The sequence below is a fragment of the Sus scrofa genome, chromosome 15 (assembly GCF_000003025.6).
Source record: "Sus scrofa isolate TJ Tabasco breed Duroc chromosome 15, Sscrofa11.1, whole genome shotgun sequence".
NCBI classification, from domain to species: domain Eukaryota; kingdom Metazoa; phylum Chordata; class Mammalia; order Artiodactyla; family Suidae; genus Sus; species Sus scrofa.
The window spans coordinates 108,936,324-108,957,344 of record NC_010457.5 but is presented as its reverse complement, the minus strand read 5'-3'; the positions used below and the strand labels follow the sequence as shown (position 1 = coordinate 108,957,344).

Sequence of the window (21,021 nt, the reverse complement as noted above, 5' to 3'; positions counted from 1 at the left end):
CTCTGTGATTCTGAACGGAAGCCTGATGGACGTCCTCCGTCTCCGCTTGCTGGTTTCCAGAACTTTGCGTCTCAGATGCCATCTGTGACTTGCCATGGTGGTGACACACCATCATAGGCTTTCGTGAGCATGCCACCTGCTGCCCAACCCCACAGGACAGAGATTCAGTGTGGAGAAACAAGCACATGATTTCACAGGCAAAACAATCAAAAAAACTATTCAGTGCCCTCTGTGGAGTAGAGAGGTGCTGATGGAGTCCGTATCCAGACACACACATGCACCTGCAGCTCAATGAGGACTACGGACCGAAATACACTTGTCATGCTAGCTTACGTTTATTTGGCATTTGCTATGACCTGGGCGCTCTTCTGACTTATGTTAGTGGTGCAAATCAATTGAATTTTCACCATAATTTGTAATAGAGAAGGAGCATGAGATACAGAGAGCCAATAATTAGCCTCAAATATACATTATGTCAGGATTCCAACTCAGGCCATCTGGAAGCAGAGATGCAGCTTATAACCATGCATCCCTGCAGTGTATGTGTACCCAGTCAGCGAAAAGCCTGTGAGTGAGTTAAAACACACACACACACATACACAGAGACACACACCAGTTACACTTAAATATTTTGACTGGCTTAACCAGATTAATCTCAGAATAGACAAGTCATTTTTTGTGCCCTTAGCCCTCCCTCAAATATAGTGAGCAGCATGTCACAGCCAACATCAGTTTAGTAAACGCAAAATCCCACTACATACTAGGCAGTGTGCTCTACTTTTAGGGCCTCCAAACTTGTCCCCCGAGAGCTTTCGATCTAGTCATAGGATAGCATCAAACCCCTATTGAGAATAATATGGTCCAAATGGCAGAGCGGAGAGATGAGAAAGAAGACTCCTGATGGGGTGGGAGTAGAAGGGAGGCAGAGCTCCGAACAGAGGAACTCCCATCAGGAGAATAGTTATTGGCTGACAGTATGGGTTAAATTCGAAGTGGCAGACAGAGTCGACCCCAAACTTCTGAGGACGCCCAACTGACTCGTAAGGAGGCTGACTACCTTCTCTTGAAAAAACAGACTCATTTCAAACCACCTTTCTATCTACTTTGTAGGAATTGTGAAGAGATTCACAAAGCAACCGCTTCCTCTAGTCATGGAGGCTGGGCTTATGTGGCTCAACGTCCTCTCCAGGGTAAACTGATAAATCTTACCTATGCTTCATTGGTAAGTTTATGCCTGAATTAATCAAGGCTTTTACTATGACAAGGAACAGCTATTCAACCCCAATGAGCTCAAGTACAATGGGAATTCATTGCTCATACAATTAGGAAACCAGAATTCTACCTGGGCACCCAGGCGTAGCTAGATCTAGGCCCAACTAATGTTGTTGAGGGACTGTCATTGCCCTGTAGTACACATGTATACCATGTGGCATTGTCACTCTCTTGCCTCAGCCTGTTTCTACTTGGTGACCTTGCGAAATAGGTTTTGTTCAAGTGGTAGGCAAACCCACCTCCTTCCAGCTTGGCAGTTTCACTGGAAATAGAACTTGTTTCCTAACATCTGAATGTCATTCATTGAAAAGACTTTAATTAGCCATACCTGGGCTGATGCCATCCCTTAGGTCAGAAGATGGAGTAGTCTGATTGGCCAGCCTGTGTCATGTGCTCACTCCCGAAGGAGGGTGTGGGTAAGACTCCAGGCATGAAAGCCCCACCATGGCTATGCCGGGTTGGAAAGGAATCTCAATGGAACCAGGAGACTAGGAGATGAGGGTGGCGTGGGGGAGTGGAAAAGAAGCTAGATCAACAGAACCGTAACTGATGTAATCCATGTGATGATACCGAGAATTTAAGTTTTTAAGCTCTTCAATTTCCCTTATCAGCGCTGCTTAGTATGGACAGAAATAAATATGCCACACCTGAAGTTGGCTACCTTGGTGTTCTTTATGACTATGGACAGATTTGTCATCAAATAGCTGTGGGGTTCTTATGATGACCTGCCTTCTGCTCTTAGCAGCCACTTACACTCGAACAGCTTTCATGGTTTACAAAGCATTCCTACATAAAAATGATCTCATCCACACAACATGAAAAGTACATAGAATAGCCATAATTACCCCCATTTTATAGATGAGGAAATGGGGCCTCAGGGAGGTTGGTGGCTTGTCTAGGATACCATAAACTGGTAAGTGGTCAACTCATGTGAGAGCCCAGGTTTTCCAGCTCCAAGATGAACATCAGAGGAATTGGAAGTCTTATGTGAGCCTAGGGAATGTTTCTGAGGTCACACAGTGACTCAACCCCTTAGATAGGATTAGAGTTGGAAATCGTGATTTTCCTCCCCGGTTTTCATGACTAGAACGTTGGCCTCCTGAGGAAATTCCTGACTTAAAACCTGTCCAGAACTGATGCCAGAAGTTCTGTTTCAAAACACATTTGGTGAGGACTCTGCAGGCTGATTTGTCTCCAGCGCACACTGGAATGCTACACATGCTTACTTGATTTCCAGGCTCCTTTTAAAAGGAGCCAATACAAGAGATTTGTGCTTATGAGTTACTGCACTTGTAATGAAAAAAGCATTACCGTACATGCTTGAGATGCTCATAGGTTAGACGAGCCTGCAGCTTCTAGATTGCTAGCACGGCATCTAACTGTCCATCTTGTTAAAAATCCCATTAAAATTTTTGCAAAAGGTAAGTCAACTTCTTCTGGAGTATACACGGTAGGAGAGAGGTACAACCTGTTACTGGAATTACAGATGCTAAAGAATAGGATTAGCTGGCGTAGTCAGAACACTGTAACTCGTTACAGCTGCTAATTGGGCTCTCATCTGACAAGCACCTTATTGCTTTACAGGGGAGAGAGAGAGAAAAAAAAATAAAACAAGCAGCCCAGACAATTAGGAACCAAACAAAATTAAACAAGTCTTTATGGCCATCAGAAATGGCTGTAGTACTTTGCCTTGCATTGCTAGTGACTCATGTATTATGAAGCACTTAGGCATGCTGGCTAATGGGGTCTCTCTCCCTCCTGGAGGGCTACTTGAACATTAGACTCTGTGACTCAGGTGCAGAGGCTCTGCTGTATTAGTGAGGGCAGACTGATGCTCTCCTCCCTCTTGGGGGTGTAGTGAGGCTTAATTAATTGTGAGGGAAGCACTTGGAGATTCTGGGATGAAAGGCACTATAGAATGATAATAATCTGCATCAACAAGGTACATTTCTGCGGAATTCCAAGCACTTTACAAACATTAATTAATCCTCATAACACCCTGGCGAGGTAGGTAAGTTTTCCCAGGATACACTAAACAAATCTGCCAGGTTATGGGCAGGAAGGAGGCTACTGCTATAAGCTCACTTTATTATTTATTCTTGGTGGGAACTTCCAGAAAGGCTGATGAGGACCCTGCTTCCCATTAGTCCAAACGATTCGCCATTCGCTTTTGATTACCCACAAATATCGTATTCTGCTGGAGCACTAATCATTCTGCTTGGGGGACACGTGTCCCGAGCAAATCGAGTCATAAACAGCTGTCATTCCAATGGCTATTAATGCCTATTGTCTCCCATTCTGGAGCCCAGCGCCTCCCTGATGCAAAGAGAATGGTGGAGGAGCGGGGGACATCTGTTTCAAAGACAGTCTGCTGCCATATTGGAGAGATGCACCTGGCTTCCACTTCCAAACCCGAGTAACCAGAGGCTTCTTGGCCTTTCTTTGTCACCAGCCCATTTTCTATTTTGTATTCTAGGTTTTCATCTCTATGCAGCATGGGGAAAATGGAATTGAGAGGGTGGCTGGGGGAGGGAGTTCTGAGTTGCATGTAAACCGGGCCACCAGAATCAAGGATCTGTTACAAATCAACAGCGCAGAAGCAGCTCAATGTCAGGACCCAGACAACGCCCCCAAGCCCCAACCATCCTGCGACTGAAATAAACGTGAAGGGAGAAGACAGTCCTCCAGTTTGACAAATGATTTCAACGTGCCGAGTGGTGGACTTGTCAGTCTTGAGTGGCTCTCCCATTATAACTCTATTCCCATACGCCTGGCTTTAATTCTGCACACATGCATTGACGGCAGCTTTTCAGATTGAAAAGGAAAAGAGCAAAGGGACTTGCTTGCCCTCATTCCACATGGGCACCCGTGCTTTAGGACAGTTGTCTCTCAGCCAGGCTCCTGGGCTGCAAGAAAAGTGTGAGGCTGATGAATCAACGGGGTAGATCAGCCAGGTGATACAAGTCAGGTGCCCTGACAAGATAGGGAAACATTTTTTTCATGGCTGCCCTCTGATCACAAGGAAGGTGAGTGCCCCCTGGCCAGGGGTTTGATTCGGACCAAAGCCAGTCCCTGATTTGGACCTGGCACACTCTTTGAGTGAGTCACCCCCACCTCTCTAGCCTCAGTTTCCTCCTCTTTGAAAGGAAGGACTTAGAACAGAACATTTCCTTAGGTCCCCTTTTAGATCTAAAAGTCTGCAGTGGGATGACTTGTTCAAAATCCCCCATACCTTCTCTCCTCTGCAAAGCTTCCCAACCAGCGTGCACTGAAAGGAAGGTAGGGAGGATAGGAACTGAGCCTCCCACCCTTGGGAGAGTGGAAACACCTGAGGAGATCATGTCTTGTTTGTTACTGGTTCCTGAAGTTCCTGGGATGCTCTGACAAATATTTCTATTTTCTCTGTGCTCCATGACATGAACAAAATTGGGAAGTTGCTGCTCTGCTTCTTGGTCCGCAGATGAATAAACCAAAACAAGGAATGCTCAGGGGACTTGCCTATCTCTGTACCGCTAGCGAGTAATAATGTGGTTTTGCGGATTCCAAAAACTGTGCTCTCAACCAGGAATTTCCTATCCTGGCTGCCCATTAATACCAATGAGGAGGTTTTTTTAAAAATACCCGTGCCTGGCCCCAGAGATTCTGATTTTCTAGTCAGGGTGGGATCCGAGCCTTGCTATTTCCTTTAGTCTCCCTGGGGATTCTGTGTGCAGCCAGCACACAGCAACAGAGACAGATAACCTTGTTCCTGCTCTAACAGTTGTAACCAAGCGATTATAGTCTGCCCCTGTGAAGTCCATGAGAAGGTACTGATCACCTACCTTTTATAATAGAAGCAATCTTCTATTTTAATTCACATATAATAGAACCAAAAAATGTGTATGAAATAAAAAGTAAAATGTAAAAAGTAAAATGTAAAAAAGTAAAATGTCAAATGTCCAAAAAGCAATAGAATTTCATATCATAAGGTCAAGAGAGCTGGGCCTGGTCACAAGGTGGCTGGTTGCAGAATCCTAGGGGACACCAGGCCGAGTGCTGGCGCATTGGTGGGTGAAATCAGGGTGTAAAAGACTCAAAGGCTGTTGCCCCCCCACACTAATGGGTGAAGCCAGGTCCAGGGGCTGGTGCCAGACAACTGGAACGCAGATGTGGTTCCCAGGGTCTGGCTGTGGGCCCCAGGGATCCTAGAGCTGGTGTCACATCGCTGGTGGGGGGCGGGGTGGGGGGGCAATTACTAATACAGCTGGGTATGGGGTCTGAGGTTTTCCCAAACTTGCATTGGCCTACTAGTGGGCAGGGCTGGTACAGGGGATTCTGGGACTGGTGCCAGCCCAGTGGTGGGTGGAGCTGGGTGTTGGGTCCTCGGCTAGGCTGTTGTGGGTGCAGGAGGTCTTTAGGCAGCCTGTCTGCTGGTGACTGCGGCTGTTTCTCTGCCCAGTTAGTTTTTTGGCCTGAGGCGTCCCAACACCTGTGCCTTCAGGCTCTGCTGAGCGGAGGCCAGGTTTTTGCATTAATTTGGTCTAATGAGCGAGAGGGAGGAGCCTACCAGGTGCCTCCAGCGTCCACGTGGAGAGCGAACTTTCAAATATGGCTGCCGCCAGTTCCCTCCGCGCGAGCGCCAGCTGCCTGCCTCTCTGGGGGACCCTCCAAGACCAGCAGGTAGGTCTGGCTGGGGCTTCTATCAAATGACTGCTTTTGTTCTGTGTCCCAGTGCGCGTGAGATTTTGTGTGCATCCTTTAAGAGCGAAGTCTGTTTCCCGGCAGTGCTCTGTGGCTCCTGCAGTTAGGCTTTCTGGCCTTCAAAGTCAAATGCTCTGGGGGCTTTTCTTCCTGGTGCAGGACTCCTGGGCTGGGGAGTGGGGCTCAGAACTCTCACTCTTGTGGGAGAATCTCTGCAATTACTCTCCAATTTGTGGGTCACCCACCTTAGGGGTTTGGGACTTGTTTACACCTTGGGGCCGCCCCTCCTACTCATCCTGTGGTGCTTCCTCTTTATGTCCTGTTAAAGATCTTGTCTGGTAGGATCCAGTCTTTTTCATGGATGGTTGTTCTGCGCATAGTCGTGACTTTGGTGGGCCCGTGAGAGGTGATGTCAGGTCTTTCTCCTCCACCATCTTGGTCAGTCTCTCCTGAATTATGTTTGAAATAACTTGGTACATGGCTGAGAATCTTTCCTGTTTCCTGGAGTTAAGGTTGGAGGTTGCTCTGGGCAGCTTCCTTTTTCCTTGGGTTGGAGAAGTATTAGAAGCTGGTGGTATGTCTAATTCCAAGACACTGGGACCCTTTCTCTCATCTCAAACAAGAAGGTCCCACAGCCCTTTTGTCTTTAAATTTCCTTCTGTGCCTAGATAGGTGTCTGGAACCACACAAAAGAGTCAGGGAGGACATTAGCCTACTCCCAAACCCACGTGACAGTGAGTTTCTCTCAGCTGCTGCTGATGCCTATGGCAACCTGACCTGATGGGGTTAGAGGGAGGGAGAAACAGCATTTACACCTGACAAGTGGTACCAAAGTTGGGGCAGGTGATGTAGTGCTGCTCCCAGGGAGGAAGTAATTTCCAACATCTCCAACTGGATTATGGCTTCTCTTGGAGAGCGTGGGGAAGGAAGACCAGAGTGGGGCTTTACTGGGAAAAGAGTGTCCTTGAGAGCTCTGCTCAGACACTAGCCTCAAACACCTGCTGCTGCCTTGGGGAGAGCCAGTTCTGTCTCCCAGCTGTGGTGAGCCCCCAGTCCCATCCATCAGAAGCTTGAAATGCCTACAGGGTAGATTATATTACCCGTATTTTGTTTTATTATTTTTGTCTTTTAGGGCTGCACCCGCAGCGTATGGAGGTTCCCAGGCTAGGGGTCCATTCGGAACTGTAAGCCACTGGCCTACGCCATAGCCACAGTAATGCAAGATCTGAGCCGCATCTGCAGTCTACACCACAGCTCATGGCAATGCTGGATCCCACTGAGCAAGGCCAGGGATGGAACCCATGTCCTCATGGATCCTAGTTGGGTTTGCTAACTGCTGAACCACAATGGGAACTCCAGTTACCCATATTTTAAAGTGAAGTAGCAGAGACCCAAACGGTGAAGAGATTGGCACAAGTTACACAGCTGGTAATAAGTGGAAAAGCTAAGGCTCCAATCAGGGCTTTTGGCTGCAACTCTAGTGCACTCATTTCTATTATTCAGTATGGTGATTTGGAAAGAGCATGAAATTGGGGTTCTCCCACTTTGGTATTTGTAGGGCCTTGAACATAGCCCTTGATGTTACAGTAGAGACTATATGGCGTAATGCATGTTGAAGTGTCTACCACAGTGTGAACAGTAGTGGGAGTCAATAAATGTGCTAGGCATGGAGGGGTTGTAGAGCGGGAGGTGTGAACAAGAATAACACTGGGTCTTGGCCCCAAGGAAGTTCATTGTAATGAAGGACAAGAGCATATAGCAGTGGAGTTCCCTGGTGCCTAATTGGGTTAAGGATCTGGCATTTTCACAGTGGTGGCTCAGGTCACTGCTGTGGCACAGGTTCCATCCATCCCTGGCCTGGGAACTTCCATATGCTGTGGCATGGCCAAAAAAAAAAAACAACCCAAAAAACGGCTCATGGACTCCGGAGCTACAGTACCTAGATTTGAAGACTGGCTCATGATTCTTGGTTGTGTCACTTTGGAAAAGCTACTTATTCTCTCAGTGCCTCAGTTTTCTCATCTGTAAAATGGGCATAATTTCAGTATATACTTCCAAAGGTTACTGTGGAGATTAAGTGAATGAATGCATGTAAATGCTATGGACAGTTTCTGATACATAGAAGACTTGTGATACATGATAGTTCTCAGTACTATTATGTAAATATGTAAAAATTTAAATGAAAGATTTAGGTAAAAGTCAACAAAAACAGTGGAAGAAATAGCACAGGAAAAGTGAGAACTTTTCAAGTATGTTCTAAGGAAAAAATTTCCTGCTTTGTTTGGAAATACATGCAGGTACAATTTGTGACCAAATGGCAGATGATCTTGTTCTTAGTTGATCATGAAACAGAGTCTAGAGGATGATGCCAAATCTTTCTTTTAAAAAGTAGTCTTCTTATGTTCTTTTTCCATTTGCACTGTGGTTTACTCTGGGCGTCTTGCTGCAAGGTCAAGGCCTTTCCAGGTTCTATCTGGAGAAAGTCATTATAAAGAGCATTGTTATTGTTTTTCTGTTGCTACTGTAACAAATTAGTGCAAAGTTAGTTGCTTAAAGCAACATTTTTTAAATTTAATTTTATTTTGTATTGGAGTATAGTTGATTTACAACGTTGTCTTAGTTTCAGGTATACAGCAAAGTGACTTAGTTATACGTACATAAATTTTTGTTCATATTTTTTCCCCATGTAGTTTGTCACAGAATATTGAGTAGAGTTACCTGTGCCATGCAGTAGGTTCGTGTTAATAATCCGTCTTTTTTCCGTTGTATACTTGCTTCCTTTGCCGGAGATTAATGTACCATAGCCCATTTATTTCTGGGCTATCTATCCTGTTCCATTGATCTATATATCTATTTTTGTGCCAGTACCATACTGTTTCGATGACTGTAGCTTTGTAGTATAGGTGAAGTCAGGGAACTTGATTCCTCCAACTCCATTTTTCTTTCTCAGAATTCCTTTGGCTATTCTGGGTCTTATGTGTTTCCATACAAATTTAAAAACTTTTTGTTCTAGTTCATTGGTAAATTACCAAAATACCATTGGTCATTTGATGAGGATTGCATTGAATCTATAGATTGCCTTAGGCAATATAGTCATTTTGACAGTATTTATTCTTAAAATCCAAGAACATGGTCTATCTTTCTGTTTGTGTCATCTTTAGTATCTTTCATCAGCATCTTATAGTTTTCAGAGTACAGGTCTTTTGCCTCCTTAAGGGTTTATTCCTAGGTATCTTATTCATTTTGATGTGATAGTAAATGGAATTGTTTCCTTAATTTCTCTTTATGACCTTTCATTGTTAGTGCATAGAAATGGAGAGATTTCTGTGTGTTAATTTTGAATCCTGCAACTTTACCAGATTCATTGATGACCTTTAGTAGTTTTCTGGTAGCATCTTTAGGATTTTCTATGTATATTATCACTTGCCAACAGTGACAATTTTATTTCTTTTACAATTTGGATTTTTAAAATTTCTTTTTATTCTCTGGTCACCATGGGTAGAACTTCGAAAACTATGTTGAATAAAGTGGAAAGAGTGGACATCCTGTCTTATTCATGATTTTAGAGGAAATGCTTTCAATTTTTCATCATTGAATATGATGTTAGCTCTGGGTTTGTCATATATGGCTTTTATTATGTTGAGGTAGCTTCCTTTAATGTCCACTTTCTGGGAGTTTTTAATCATAAATCAGTGATGAATTTTGTCAAAAGATTTTTCTGCATCTATTGAGATGATCATATGGTTTTATTTTTCAATTTTTTAATGTGTATCACAATGATTGATTTTTGGATATTGAAAAACCCTTTCATCCCTGAGATAAATCCCACTTGATCATGCTTTGTGATCCTTTTGATGCAGTGTTGGATTTGATTTGCTAGTATTTTATTAAGGCTTTTTGCATCTAGGTTCATCAGTGATATTGGCCTGCAATTTTATTTTTTGGTAGTATCTTTCTCTGGTTTTGGTTTGAGGATAATGGTGGCCTCATGGAATGAGTTTGGGAGTGTTCCTTCCTCTGTAATCTTTTGGAAGAGTTTTTGGAGGATAAGTGCTAACTCTTCTTTAAATGTTTGATAGAATTTGAATATGAAGCCACCTGTTCCTGGACTTTTGTTTGTTGAAAGATTTTTGTTTGTTTTTGTTTTCTGGCCACTCTCACAGCATGTGGAAATTCTTGCACCAAGGATCAAACCTGCACCACTGCAGTTACAACACCGGATCCTTAACCTGCTGCACCAAAAGGGAACACCTATTGGAAGTTTTTAAAAGCATAGCTTCAATTTCAGTACTTGTGATTATCTGTTTATATTTCTTACTGGTTCAGACATGGAGGATTTGTACCTTTGTGTCCATTTCTTCTGGTTTGTCCATTTTATTGGCATATAGTTGCTTGTGGTAGTCTCTTGTGATCCTTGGTATTTCGGGGGTGTCAGTTATAACTTCTTTATCATTTCTAATTTTATTGATGTACATCATCTCCCCTTTTTTTCTTGTGAGTCTGGCTAAAGGTTTATCAGTTTTGTTGATTTTTTCAAAAAGCCAGCTTTTAGTTTCATTGATCTTTTCTGTTGTTTTCTTTCTCTATTTTATTTATTTTTGCTCAGATCTTTATAATTTGTTTCCTTCTAATAACTAGGTTTTGTTTGTTTTTCTTTTTCTAGTTGCTTCAGATATAAGATTAGGCTGCGATTTTTCTTGTTTCCTGAGGTAAGATTGTATTGCTCTAAACTTCCATCTTAGAACTTCTTTTGCTGCATCCCATAGGTTTTGGATTATCTTTTTTTTTTTTCTTTTTTCTCTAGGTATTTGTTTTATTTCCACTTTTATTTCTTCAGCGATTTATTGGTTAATAGCATATTGTTTAGCCTCTGCTTATTTGTGTTTTTTACAGTTTTTTTCTTGTGGTTGATGTCTACTCTCATAGTATTGTGGTAGCAAAAGACGCTTGATGTAATTTCAGTTTTCTTAAAATTTTCAAAGGTTGCTTTGTGGCCCAGCGTGTGATCAGTTCTGGAGAACATTACATGTACACTTGAGAAGAATGTGTATTTTGTTGCTTTTAGATATAGAGTGTTCTATAAGTATCAATGAGGTCTGTCTGGTCTAAGGTGTCCCTTAAGACCTGTGTTTCCTTACTGATTTTCTGTCTGGATGATCTGTCCATTGCTGTAAGTGGGGTGTTAAAGTCCCTCACCTTTATTGTCTTATTGTCAGTTTCTCCTTTTATGGCTGTTAGCAGTTGCCTTATATACTGAGGTGCTTCCATGTTGGGTGCATATATATTTACAACTGTTGTATCTTCTTGGATTGTTCCCTTGATCATTATGTAATGCCCTTCTTTGTCTCTTGTAATAGCCTTCATTTAAAAAGTCTATTTTGTCTGATATGAATATTGCTACTCCAGCTTTCTTTTAATTTCTACTTCCTTGAAATACCTTTTTCCATTCCCTCACTTTCAGTCTGCATATGTCCCTAGATCTGAAATGAATCTTTTATAGACAGCATATATATGTCTTGTCTTTTTATCCATATAGCCAGTCTGTGTCTTTTGGTTGGAGCATTTAATCCATTTACATTCAAGGTAATTATCAATAGGAATGTTCTTATTTCCATTATTTTTTAAATTTTTGGTCTTATTTTCTTCCCTTCCTCTTTGTTCTCTTGTGATTTGATGACTATCTTAGTTTTGTATTTGGATGACTATCTTAGTTTTGTATTTGGATTCCTTTTTTTTTTTTTTTTGTGTGTGTGTGTGTGTGTGTATCTATTGTAGATTTTTGGTTTGCAGTTACCATGAGGCTTTGATATAGCAGTCTCTATGTATAAGTTGCTGGTCTCTTAATTTCAAGTGCATTCCCAATGTCTTGAATTTGTACTCTCCTCATGATTGGTGGTTTTGATAATCATATTTGGTGTGGATAATTATCTACCTTTAGTGTATGTTTGCCTTTATCAATGAGCTTTCCCGCTCATAATTTTCTCATTTCTAGTTGGGGGGGGGGTTAGGTCTTGGTGCAAAATTGGAGACCCCTGGGAGTGTTCACACTAATGAATGTTCCCTGGAGTTCCTTCCACCAGTGTCTTTTCTCCCACAGTGAGACACAGCCAACCCACACATCCCTAGGAGACCCTCCAAGACCCACAGGTAGGTCTGGCCCAGTTTCCTATGAAGTCACTGCTTTGTCCTGGGTCCCAGTGTATGTGAAACCTTGTATGTACCTTCCAAGAGTCTCTATTTCCCCTAGTCCTATTGAGCTCCTGCACTCAAATGCCGCTGGCCTTCAAAGGCAGATGCTTTGGGAGCTCTTCCTCCTGATGCCAGGCCACCATGCTGGGGAGTCTGACATGGGGCTCAGAACTCTCACTCCTGTGGGAGAACCTCTGTGATATAATTATTTTCCAGTTTCTGGGTTCCCCACCTGGTGGGTATAGGATTTGATTATACTGAGAAGACATCCCTCCTACCATCTTGTTGTGGCTTCTTTTTTGTCTTTTTGGATGTAGTATATATTTTTTGCTAGGTTCCAGTATTTTTTTTTTTTTTTTGTCAATGTTTGTTCAACAGTTAGTTGTGATTTTGGTGTTTTTGTGAGAGTAGCTGAACTCAAGTCTTTTTATTCTGCCATCTTTTCTTCTCTTCAGCAATGCATATTTATTGTCCTATATTTCTTAAGGTCAGAAGCCTAAAATCAGGGCTGCATTCCTTCTGGAGGCTTCAGGGGAGAATCTATTTCTTTGAATTTACTAGCTTCTAAAGTCTGCCTTCATTCTTTGACTTGTGTGCTCTCCCTTTATCTTCAAAGCTAGCAGTGGAGCGTCCTTTCTCCTCTCTGACCTTCCTCTTACAGAGATCTTTGTAATTATACTTGGTCCAGCAGGATAATACAGGATAAACTCCCCATCACATCTTCCTTAAGTTAATCTCATCTGCCATATAAGGAAACTACCCATAGGTTCTGGGGATTAGGAAGTGGAAGTATTTCAAAGACCATTATTCAGGCCTATCACAAGAATCTGTAAACCAAACACATCTTTCCCTTCCTAATCTGCGAGGGCTTGCTTAGAATAACTAGCATGAACCATCAGGCAAATTCTCCATCCCCACCACATGGAAGGGGAGGAAGAAAATGCCAATGGCGAGAGGGAGTAAGAACCTTTCCTACTACTCATCTTTATAATAATTGCCGTGGGAATTCTGGTGGGAGCAGTAAGTAAGGACAGGCTTTTGATTGTAACTAAAATTTTTAAATATCTTGAGAAAGGAGCAAGTCCAAAATAAATTTTATATTCTCATTAAACATTTTCATAGAACTTGATTAATGCCAGGCACTGCTATAAGTACTTCGTACATAATCATGCAGTCCTCTAACAACGCCATTAGGTAATTATCATTATCCCCATTCTACAGATTAGGAAGCTGAGACACAGCGAAGGGAGGGATGCTTCCAAAGTCACACAACTAGAAGTGGTGGCTCCTCATGAATTGGTATCAGACAATTGTGAACAGCAGAACCATTGATTTCAGTCACCTTGGTCACTCACTACTGAGGACTTTAACGTGTCTTTGAATCCACAATTTTCACAGTGTCCTATCAGGGTGGGTTTTTGTTTAACTGGTATAGCATGGAATATTTTTGACTCACTGCTGGAAAGAATAAGTGCCTAGGAAAGAAAGGAGGAATATTTAATTTTTTTAAAATTATGGCATAGTTGATTTGCAATATTGTACCAATTTCTGCTGTACAGCAAAGTGACCCAGTCATATATATATATATATATATATATATATATATATATATTCCTTTCCTTTTATAATCTTCCATCATGGTCTCTCCTAAGAGACTGGTTATAGTTCCCTGTGCTATACAATAGGACCTCATTGCTTATCCATTCTAAATATAATAGTTTGCATCTACTAACCCCAAACTCTCAGTCCATCCCACTCCCTCCCCACCCTTTGGAAACCACAAGTCTGTTCTTAATGTCTCTAACTTTCTGTTTTGTAGATAGGTTCATTCGTGCCATACTTTAGATTCCACATGTAAGTGATATCATATGGTATTGTCTTTCTCTTTCTGACTTACTTTACATAGTATGAGAATCTCTAGTTGCATCCATGTTGCTACAAATGGCATCATGTTGTTCTTTTTTATGGCTGAGTGGTATTATATTGTATGTATGAACCACATATTTTTAATCTATTTATCTGTTGATGGACCTTTAGGTTTTTTCCATGTCTTGGCTATTATGAATAGTGCTGTGATGGACATACAAGTGCATGTATCTTTTTGAGTGAAAGTGTTGTCCAGATATATGCCCAGGAGTGGATTGCTGGATCATATGGTAGTTCTATATTAAGTTTTCTGAGGAACCTCCATACTGTTTTCCATAGTGGTTGTACCAATTTACCATTCCCACCATTTGTGAGGAGGGTTCCCTTTTCTCTATACCCTTTCCAGCATTTGTTATTCGTAGACTTATTTATGATAGCTATTCTGACTGGTGTGGGGTGGTGTCTCACTGTAGTTTTGATTTGCATTTCTTTAATAGTGATGTTGAACATTTTTTCTTGTGCCCACTGGCCATCTGTATGTTTTCTTTGGAGAAATGTCTGTTTAGGTCTTCTTCCCATTTTTTTGATTGGGTTGTTTGTTTTCTTGTTGAGTTATGTGACTTGTTTGTCTATTTTGCAGATTAATCCCTTGTCAGTTGCATCATTTGCAACTATTTTTTCCCATTCCATAGGTTGTCTTTTCATTTTTTAAATGATTTCCTTTGTTGTATAAAAGCTTGTAAGTTTGATTAGGTCCCAGTGGTTTATTTTTGTTTTTATTTCTATTGCCTTGGGAGACTTACCTAAGAAAACATTTGTACAGATTATGTAAGAGAATAATTTGCCTATGTTCTCTTCTAGGAGTTTTCTGGTGTCATGTCTTATGTTTTAAGTCTTTAAGTCATTCTGAGTTTATTTTTGTTCATGGAGTGAGGGTATGTTCTAATTTCATTGATTTATATGCAGCTGTCCAGTTTTCCCATCATCAGTTGCTGAAGAGACTATCTTTTTCCCATTTTATATTCTGGCCTCCTTTGTTGAAGATTAATTAACTGAAGGTGTCTGGTTTTATTTCTGGGCTCTCTATTCTGTTCCATTGGTCTATATGTTGGTTTTTGTACCAGTACCACACTGTCTTGATTGCTATAGCTTTATAATATTGTTTAAAGTCTGGGAGAGTTATGCCTCCTGGTTTTTTCCTCTCAGGATTGCTTTGGCAATTCCAGGTATTTTATGATTCCATATAAATTTTTGGATTGTTTGTTCTAATTCTGTGAAAAATGTCATGGGTAATTTGATATGGATTGCATTGAATATATAAGTTTCTTTGGGTAGTATGGCCATTTTAATGATATTAATTCTTCCAATCCAGGAGCATGGGATATCTTTCCATTTCTTTGAATCCTCTTTAATTTTCTTGATTAATGTTTTATGGTTCTCAGTATATAATTTTTTTACTGTCTTGGGTCAGGTTTATTCTTAGATTTTTTTTTTGGTGAAATTTTAAAAGGTAGTCCTTTTCTAATATTTCATTGTTAGTATACTGAAATGCAATTTTCTTAACATTTATCTTTTATCCTGCTACTTTGCCAAATTTGTCGATCAGATGGAATAGTTTTGTGTGGAGTCCTTAGTCCTTAGGGTTTTCAATATATAGTATCATGTCATCTGCATATAGTGACAGTTTTACCTCTTCTTTTCTAATTTGGATACCATTTATTTATTTATTTATATTTTGGTCTGATTGCTGTGGATAAGACTTCTAGTTATGTTGAATAAAAGTGGTGAGAGTGGTCATCAATATCTTGTTCCAGATTTTAGTGGGAAGGCTTTCAGTTTTTCTCCATTGGGTATTATACTTGGTGTGGATCTGTCATAAATGGCTTTTATTATGTTGCGCTATGTTCCCTCTGTACCCATTTTGGTAATTTTTATCATGAATTTTGTCAAATTCTTTTGGGCATCTATTGAGATAACCATGTAATTTTTGACTTTTGTTAGTGTGGTGTATGGCATTGATTGATTTGCAGTTGGCTAAAATTTTGTTGAGAGTTTTTGCATCTATATTCATCAAAGATATTGGTGTATAATTTTTTTTCAGTAGTATCTTTGGTTTTGGTATTAGGATGGTGGTCGCTTCATAGAATGTCTTTGGGAGTGTTCTTTTTTCTTCATTATTTAGGAGGAGTTTAAGAAATATTGGCATAAGTTCTTCTTTGTATATTTGGTGGAATTCACCTTTGAAGCCGTCTGGTCCTGGGCTTTTGTTTGTAGGGAGTTTTATTACATTACGCTTGTACTGATAAGTCTGTTCAAATTATCTATTTCTTCTTTATTCAGTTTTGGTGGACTGTATTTTTCTAGAAAGTTGTTCCTTCTGTAGAGAAATCAGCTTACAGTCTTACAGGGGGTTCCCTTATAGTTAATTCTTTGTTTTTCTCTTGTCTTTATTTTATTTTTTACTTTTTTTTTCTACTGTACAGCATGGTGACCCAGTTACACATACATATATACATTCTTTTTTCTCAGATTATCATGTTCCATCATAAGTGACTAGACGTAGTTCCCAGTGCTACACAGCAGGATCTCATTGCTAATCCCTTCTGGGCAATAGTCTGCATCTACTAACCCTAAGCTCCCAGTCCATCCCACTACCTCCCCCTTGGCAACCACAAGTCTATTCTCCAAGTCCATGATTTTCTTTTCTGTGGAAAGGTTCATTTGTGCTGTATATTAGATTCCAGATATAAGTGATATCACATGGTATTTGTCTTTCTCTTTCTGACTTTCTTCACTCAGTATGAGAGTCTCTAGTTCCATCCACATTGCTGAAAATGGCAATATTTTGTTCTTTTTTATGGCTGAGTGGTATTCCATTGTGTATATATACCACATCTTCCTAGTCCAACTATCTGTCATGGACATTTGGATTGATTCCATGTCTTGTCTATTTTGAATAGTGCTGCAGTGAACATGTGGGTGCATGTGTCTTTTTTAAGGAAAGTTTTGTCTGGATAGATGCCCAAGAGTGGGATTGCTGGGTCATATGGTAGTTCTGTGTATAGTTTTCTAAGGTACCTCCATACTGTTCTCCATAGTGGTTGTACCAGCTTACATTCCCAGCAACAGTGTAGGAGGGTTCCCTCTTACTGTCTTTAGAATCCTTTCCTTATCTTTAACTTTTGCCATTTTTATTATAATATGTCTTGATGTAGGTCTATTTGGGTCCAACTTGTTTGGGGCCCTCTGTGCTTCTTATATCTGGATATCTGTTTCCTTCTTTAGATTGGGAAAGTTTTCAGCCATAATTTCTTCAAATACATTTTCAATCCTTTTTTCTTCTTCTGGTATCCCTATTGTGTATAGATTGGCATGGTTTATATTATTCCATAGATTTCTTATATTGCTTTTTTTTTTCATTTGGCTTTCTGTCTGCTCTCCTGATTGGGAGGTTTCCATTATTTTATCTTCCAAGTCACTTACTCATTCCTCTGCATTATTCATTCTGCTGTTCAATGCTTTTAGCCCAGCTTTTGTCTCTGGAAAAAGAATTCTGATTTTTCTTGGCTCCTCTTCATAGTTTCTAGTTCCTTTTAAAAGTAATCTTATGTTACTGTTGATATCCATTCTTAATTCCTTCAGTATTTTCATTGAATTTTTTTTTTTTTTTGGTAGTGTCTAGTAGACTGCAGAGGTCTGTTTCTTTGTTTGCTCCTTCAGGGGAATTCTCCTGTTATTTTAACTGGGAATGGTGGAATGGTTCCTGTGCTTCTTCATTATGCTTATATTTTTCTTATTCTGTGAGTTTAGGGAAGACAATTATCTGCTGTAGTCTTGGAAGTCTAATTATATGTGGGAGTGTCCCTGAGTAGCTTGTGAAGGCTTAGTATTTTTTGGTGTGAGAGCTGCTATTGGTTTGGATGCTTGCTGTCTCTTTCCTCAGTGTGTGCAAGCCGTTATTGCTTTGATAGGAGGTGTGCAGGTGCATGGGCTGCATGTGATTTCAGGTGAGTGCCATGGGTGGCACCTGCAGGTTGTGCCTGGTTGCATAAGTGGTGACCCATGGGGAGGTGGAGCCCTTGGCAGCAGCAGAGTGTGTGGCATTCCCAGGGAGGTGGGGGCAGTGACAGTGCTTGGTTGCAGGGCCTGCCATGGTAGTGACCTGCGAGGTGACTGGGGCCATGGGTGATGCGTGGTTATGGGACCCTTAGTGGTGGTGGGCCACTCCCATCTCTGGAGCCTGAGATGGCTGTGGCGGTTTGCAGCTGCCCCTGTAGCCTGTGCAAGAGGTGCCCTGCTACCTGAGAGCCTGTGCATGTGCAGAGAAAGAATTTCCTATGGTGGTCCCACCCCCCTTCTTCTTGCACTCCCCAACAATGGTGCCTTGCTTCTTGGGCGGACCCAGGCCACCTCCTGCACTTCCTCAGCTGTGATGTACCACTCCCTAGCCCCCTCAAGCTGTTTCCACACAGGCAACCCTAGTCCTCTCCCTGGAACTCATCTTCACAATCTAAGTTTCAGTGCCCAGTGCCCAGCCCCTGCTTGACTGTCGCCTCAGGCTGTGTTGTGCCAGGCGGTGGAATTGCTGGTCTGTGTAACTCTGTCTCTGCTTTGCCCTCATCAGACTTGCTGCTGCCCTTTTCTCCAAGGCTTTGGGTTTCCCCCATCATCCCTGCTGATCTCCCTGTCAGTTAGTTGACCTCCTAGGGTGTGGATTCCTTTTCCCTTTCATAGCTCCCTCACAGGAGTGATGGTCCCATCCTGATTCCTTTTTTTCTCCTTTCCCTTTTTTTTTTAACCTTTGTTCTACGCAGTTACGTGGACTGTTTCTTGCCCTTTTTGGAAGTCTGAGGTCTTCTACTGGCATTTAGTAGATTTTGGTGCCTTTGAATGCAAATCATTCAACATGTTGATGGTTTTTTTCTTTTTCATGTGTTTGTGAGAGAAGGTAGCGCCACATCTTTTCTGCCATTTATTCTGCCGAGGAGTGGTTTTTGAATTCAAGAGCTGGAACTTATCTGAATGATCACCTTGATTATCAAGGTTTCTCAAATTTCTAACCCTGGGGCAAAGAAAAGTAGCTGAGCTGGTTTGCGGGGGTGGGATGGGGGAGTGTGTGTGTGGGGGTTCTTGGATTGTCTGAAGCAAGATGACATTTTTCAAGAATCAAATTCTAGCTTAAGAATTCATGATCCATTTTGTTTTCTAAACCTTTACTGTCTCTGTTAATGAACTGCTTTTCCCAGAAAAGCCTTTGAATAAAATTATAAGATATTGTGCAACGTATATTTGGTGATTTTTGAGGGTCCTCTGGATCCACCTCTGAGCTGAACACCCAATTCCCACACCTATTGGAGAACATAGACTATAGCACCTTCTATTCATAAGTCAAAGCTCTAAACTTATCAAGTGATAGTTTAGATCTAACTTGGACACACTGCTAAGAAGCAGAAGGGGAATGGCCGCCAGGTCATGAAATACACATTCTCAGTCTAAGTCTTGGAGCTAAGGGCTGAGTTCTTCCTCTTCCTTCTGGAGTTGCCTCATGTCAACTCATCCAAGCGAGTGTGAGAGAAAAGGCAGTAGTGGTAGATGGGGTTATGGAGACTTTCCCTTCACCTTGGGTCTGGCTGGACTCCTGGGGACAGAACTGCTCTCTTTAATGAGGAAGCACCAATGATTAATGCTATAGGCAAAGAGTAATAGTGCTGAATGCCCTCTGGACTGGAGGCATTTTCAGCTCATGCTAGAAGTAACTAACAACTGTTTTGTGGTGAGGGAGAGAGCCACATCACTTGGTTCAAGTTCAGTGGATATTCTCAAGCAGAAGTTGTAAGGGTGGGATGGGGTGTGGTTGGGGACAAATACACCAAGTAAGTCAAAAGTCTGTGTTCTAGTCTCATTGGCTCATGAGGCAGAAACTAAATTCCTCTTAGTGACTGACTACCTTCAAAGCCTCAGTTTACAGGTCAGAAATCGGTTGCCTAAGATTCCAGCAGGACTAAGGTCATCCAGTGAACAGCTTGTATGCACTTGCTCAAAGCTTCTCAAGACTTTTCATTAGTGCTTGGTCTAGGTAGGTGGCAGACTAAGGGTATGTCTCTACCTAGGAATATTGCCCAACCAACTTGGGCATCTCTCTCGAGAAAATGAGATGGTGATGAGGAGGAAGGAAGAAACCCTGGTTTACATGTTTCTGTTAGGACTTGAGGACCATACGACAAATGTTCAAAAGACCCATAAACTATGAAAGGGCATGCCAACCACAATTTAAAAATCAGGAGTTCCTGTTGTGGCACAGTGAAAACGAATCCTACTAGGAACCATGAGGTTGCAGGTTTGATCCCTGGCCTAGCTTAGTGGGTTAAGGATCTAGTGTTGTCATGAGTGTGGTGTGGGTCGCAGATACATCCCCTGCATTGCTGTGGCTGTGGCATAGGTTGGCAGCTGTAGCTTTGAACGGACCCCTAGCCTGGGAATCTCCATATGCCACAGGTGCGGCCCTAAAAAAGCAAAAAAATAAAATAAAATAAAATAAAATAAAATAAATAAAAACCAGGGGGGGGGGAAGACCATGTGGCTTTGGCATGACTCTTAAGATGAAGATGGGGAGGTGGCCACTTTGCCATTGTAGTTGCTATTCAGAGCCCCATTTTTGAGCTACTCTTAAAAATATGTTTCTAATCAGGAATGAACTCATAGGAGGAGCAGCAAAAGATGGAGAAATCCAGGAGCTGTGCCAGGGGCCTCTTGGTTTCAAGACCCAACCCGCTGGGAGCTCCAAGACAGAGCATTTCAGCTTGTGCTGCTAGAAGGGGATTCTCAACAGAGCCAGGGGGAGTTGAGAACTGTAGGAGAGACTTCCTTTGAAGCCTTTGTTTCTCTAATAGCTGCAATAATAAAAGGATCCAAGAAGGGAAGGGACACAGCAGACAGGTGTTACTTCGGACAGATGACAACTCCGCTGGCCTCGGTAGAACCTGAGGACAGTGGGGCTACGTTTCCCCCCTGCCT

The 21,021-nt window shown here is 41.7% G+C and overlaps 1 long non-coding RNA gene across 1 annotated transcript; it reads left to right on the top strand.

The window, feature by feature from the left end:
• On the top strand, positions 3,269 to 12,099 carry LOC110257092. The gene is made up of 3 exons (XR_002339323.1): positions 3,269 to 5,931; positions 10,616 to 10,661; positions 12,050 to 12,099. It is a non-coding gene; the product is annotated as an uncharacterized LOC110257092 (long non-coding RNA).